The 5,366-nt window shown below is 39.1% G+C and overlaps 1 pseudogene; it reads left to right on the plus strand.

Annotated features, from left to right (window-relative positions):
• Positions 1–2,389: 2,389 nt before the first annotated feature.
• On the plus strand, positions 2,390–4,047 carry LOC119289702 (annotated as a pseudogene).
• The last annotated feature ends 1,319 nt before the right edge of the window (positions 4,048–5,366 follow it).

Here is a 5,366-nt window from a genome sequence, read left to right on the forward strand (position 1 = left end):
GGTGGGAAAGCGGGAACCATCTTTTTCTTTGCTTTTGTCTTTTTTCAGCTGTTTCCATTGTAAAACTAATTCAGGATTTCTAAAAAGTAGCAAATTGTGAAATTGTCGTGATTTCGAAAAATGTTCATGATTTGAAAAAATGTTCGGGAAATTATTTCAAGAAATGTTCACCCAATTCAAAAACATTTCTTGGATTCAGAAAATGTTCGTGATTTCAAATGAATGAACATTTTTTGAATTTGATGAACATATTTTCAAAATTGATGAAAAAATCGAATTTGATGAACCTTTCTTTATTTGATGAACAAAATTTCTATTCAAGTTTTTTTTTGAAAAAATGATGAACAAATTTTGAATTTAATGACCATTTTGTTAAAAAACTGATGAACAATAATTTGATTCGATGAACAAACTTTCAAATTGATGAACATTTTTTAAAACAATGAACCAAAAATTAGAATCCGATAAACATTTTTTAAATCCCAGAACAAGTCGACAACGCACGGCCAAAGCATAGGCGGCTTGAAAAGTTGGAGGACATGCATCGGAGGATGGATGAGCAGCTAGAGCTATTGCAGGCGTAGATCAAAAGGTTGGAAGGCCTAGCTGCTCCAGAGTTCATGAGCCTGCCATCATGGCGCGAAGAAAATAATATTGGTGTGGCAGCTGTCGTGGCCATATCGCAGACATCATGGTGTAGGTCGGTCTGGCACAAGCAATGGTTCATGGTCGAAAGTCTTTCCTCCATGGATGTTAAAACAAAGCGTGGATCATACAAGTATTGACGATGATAAAAAGATGAACTCAAGTGAAGAAAAGAACAAGTGTGTACTAAACTGCGAGGATGAACACGTAGACGAAGAAGTTGAGATTGAGTGGGAAGATGGCTAACAGTATCAGTGGAAGCACCTTTTTTTAAATTTTAAGTCTATTAGTTGAACATTATTAAACTACAGTAGCACTACTAGTACAAGACCATACTATTAGCAGCCACTATGGCAAATGGTTAGGGCATCTCAAACACTGACCCCTAGACCAGCCACTATGGAAAATGGTTAGGGTGAAAATATGCCATACACTAATCACACGTGGTGGCCCAGGAGGCCCCATGCACGATGTGATGCACATCACAAATGATAGGATTTAAAATCTCATGCCCAATGAGTCCTCACATCATGGACAGTGGTGAATCTAGAAAGAAAATGAAGGGTGTGCTAAAACTTAATAGTGATTACTTTGGTTAAAAAGGAATAAAACTGGCACATAAAAAATCACATTATACCCATGAGGCAAATTTTTGCTACAAAACCTCTCTTTTTTGAATTACATCAACATTTGATCATCATTTTTTGCGAGGAAAAAAATTGATCTTCATTAATGCTCTTGAATATTCCCGTAGTAAAAATTATGCATGCTCATAGTCTTCCCCTTTTAATTTTTAAATCTGCAAGCAAGTTGTTCAAATAACGGTTGATGAGCTAGTTGTTCTTTATCGATAAAATGAACTAGCTATTAGTGTTACTGATTTGGAAAAACAAAATTAAGAAGTAGACCAATATCTTGCCGCTTGGCCCTCCAAGGCCGCGGCTTCCTCCCTCTGGTGTGGGCCGGCCGGCGTGCCCCACTTATTGAGGGCTGCAGTCATGCGAGGCTAACATTCCTGTCCAGTTACGGGCACTCAAGCCTGCCACCGGCTGCAGTTTGCAAATACCAGCACCTGTTGTTATGGCCTTGCCCATGGCAGATCCATATCTACATGATACAATAGCAATGTCCTACCATTTTCCATGTACAGGATTACAACCTTCTTATTACTTGGCTGGTAGTGTTCTTGTTCATGTGCGGATAGTGGTCAACATATGACAGAAACAAGGGTGGTCTACTGCAATTTCTGTTTAAGTTGTTGCTGCCTAGATGGCTATGTCTTGAGAAATAATCAAGTACAAATAAATCTAGATACATCCATTTCCGTGACAAGTAATTTGTGACGGAGGGAGTATATACTGAACATATCCTTATCCTATACGGATTTTAGGAATGGAAAGAAATTCTAAAGAGTTTTTAGTCTAAACATATCCAAAGCCGGTTGATAAGTTTCCAAAAAACCAATTGATCAAGAGTGTGATTCCTGCCTATTTTGTATCCCCTATAATGTATCAGGACATGCTTTCGCACCAACGGTTCAATATTTAGATAGAATACTAGTACACACCAGGATAAGGCGTCAATAAATCCTTACCTTTTTCATTCCTCAATCTAGATTGACACAAGAAACATACCAGTATATATATGCCCACATATGCATCCAAAGATTCATCGAGCAAACAAGCAAACACTCCCAGCCTACCATTGCACCTATCCCACAACTTTGTCAACTCTTCTCTTTGGAATGGAGAATGTTGTAGTGTTGATTGTTGGCGCTGGGCCAGCCGGCCTTGCAACAGCAGCATGCCTTAGTCAATTTTCAATTCCCTATGTCATTCTCGAGCGTGAAAGCTGCAGCGCGTCACTTTGGCGCAACCGCGCCTACGATCGGCTCAAGCTGCATCTTGCAAAGGAGTTCTATGAGTTGCCACACATGTCATACCCAGTAGATGCGCCAACATACATACCAAAAACCTTGTTTGTGAAATACTTGGATGACTATGTTGAGCGTTTCAATATTCAACCCAAGTATCTCACTAGTGTGGAGTCATCCACATATGACAATGACGAAAAATGTTGGTCCATTGTGGCACATGACATGGCAAAGAGCACAATAGTCAGGTTCACAACAAAGTTTCTTGTGGTGGCCAGTGGTGAGAATAGTGCAGAGAATATTCCAATGATCCCCGGACTACAAAGTTTTTCGGTGATGTCGTCCACTCATCAAGCTACAAGTCAGGCAAGAACTACTCTGGCATGAATGTATTGGTCGTTGGATCTGGAAACTCTGGAATGGAAATTGCTTATGACCTTGCGAACCATGGTGCCAATACCTCAATTGTTATACGAAGCCCGGTATGTACACACACTATATATTATTTTTGACCTGGAAACACTAGGGAATCCCCCCACACCCACCCTATGGGCACTATAAATTTTCAGTGGGTAGAGGGAAATTTCTTATTATAGTCACCACTAGAAGGGACGCAAATTTCCAGAGTTATTACTACTAGAAAGTATTTCATAATATAGAGCGATATACTATTTTATAACGTGCAGAAACAACTAAACAATTAGAAGAACTACAATACCGAAAAATTAACTCTTGAAAGAAGATGATTCTATGAAATTTTATTGTATCGTGCAGACTTCAAAAGAGATGTGACATGTTTTATGGTTGCAGATTCATGTAACGACAAAGGAATTAATTCGGTTTGGGATGACACTTGCTCACCGTCTTCCACTGAATCTAGTGGATAACCTCATTGTGATGGCTGCGAATTTAATATTTGGAGACCTATCGAGGCATGGCATCCGAAGGCCAAAAATGGGTCCAATTATCCTCAAGTCAAAAACCGGCCGATCTACTGTTATTGATGTTGGCACTGTTGGGTTAATCAAAAAAGGTATCATCAAAGTAAGTATATCCTTGACATGACATAAATTTCATAACAGATGTTGTCTTCATATGCCAAGTTATCAATATTCTATTTATCTCCTACAGGTACAGGGGAGCATTAGTAAGGTCATGGGCGATATAGTTGAATTTCAGTGCAGTAAAAATATATCATTTGATGCGATTGTGTTAGCAACTGGATACAAAAGCACAACAAATATATGGCTCATGGTAACAACATCGATGTTTAAATATGTCTGAGTTTGTTTTGTTGGTGCAACAATTGTTAAATCTGCTAACAAGCTCTATGTTATTTTTTATCCCAGAATGGTGAGAGCATGATAAATGACAATGGACTGCCTATCAAAGAATATCCGAATCATTGGAAAGGTGAAAATGGGCTCTACTGTGCTGGGTTAGCAAGGAGAGGATTGGCTGGTATTGCAGCAGATGCCAAGAATATCGCCAATGACATCAAGTCAGTGATAGGCACTATGTCCGGCTAAATTATCTAATCAGTGAATGTGTCTTCGTCAACGCGATGCCTTCCATCGCTGGGCTCCTCGACAAGATCATGGATGAGATCCGATGCTGGGCTATGGCAGGGGCACAGGCCTGCGGGTTGTTCTGCCTTGATCCTGGGATATCCACCGAGTTGTATGATGTACTGTAAAACTAACCTCCTAGGAGGACTGTAACTTTTCCCCATCTTTTCAATGCAATGAAACGCAAAGGACTGTAACTTTTCCACATTTTTCTCTATTTCTTTTTATCTTTTACATGTAGTTTACTGGGGCTAGTATTCTAGACGGTTGATTCTTTGAGAAATCTATCCACTGCCACATGTCTAACTATCTTCATCTATCTTTGATACAACTAGATTCTTGTTTATTTCAAGGTTCATATGTCCTAGGGAGTAAGCACTACTATTATAATATAATCAAGGCCTTTATACTCACATGGTGCAAAGAGCTTTGTATTTTTCTTTGAACAGTTATGTACAGTATTTTTTTACTTGAATTTACACATGCAAAAGTCATCCGCTTGAACATGATATTTAGCAACAAAGGGCTAAGTGCAATTAATACAATCCCAAATCATCAGCAGCAAATGGTGCAAAAGATAATCAAGTCAAAGTTGTTCAGTTTTTCATGTGAAGCACACACGAGTAATTGCAGTAGCTTCCAAGTTTTTATTTATTAATTGTCAAATGAATATCAAATTGGCGATTTCTAGAAATATGATGGTAATTGAAATGAATGATAACAAGTTCTCCAAACATTTGCTTGATATGTACATGATTAATCTTCAAGCCAGGCAGGATAGACGTTTTTTTTTCATGCTATATTAATTAGTGAAAACTAATTTCCACCTTCAGCAGTTAGTGTTGCGCTGGGCTTGTACCGTGCTGGATCCGCGGCGCCTCGTCTCCTACACCTCCAGCGCGTCGGCTGCGGCAAGGTCAACACGGTGCATCCCTCTCCCTCTCTCTGCGTGTGGAACCTGTCAGTACATGTTCGTGGGCAGATGTTCTTGAACCTGTCAGTAGCTACTCCAATCCAATGGTGTATATTAGTTACTGGAATGGTGTATTTCCAATGATCATGTTCGTGGAGTAGAAAAAAAGCCTTATGCTTGATGGGAGTATTTCAGTTACTGCAATAATGTATTCTTGACGAACCTGCAAGAACCTCTTGCTACTGCAATTTTGCTCAACTCTTTTTGGTGGAACTGTAGGACATTTTTATTCTGAAATTGAGAGCATAACGCTGTCATTTTTATTCTGTGACTGAATGGCAGCAAGTAACTGAATATTTCTGTTGTA

Source organism: Triticum dicoccoides, chromosome 4A (genome assembly GCF_002162155.2).
Source record: "Triticum dicoccoides isolate Atlit2015 ecotype Zavitan chromosome 4A, WEW_v2.0, whole genome shotgun sequence".
NCBI lineage: Eukaryota > Viridiplantae > Streptophyta > Magnoliopsida > Poales > Poaceae > Triticum > Triticum dicoccoides.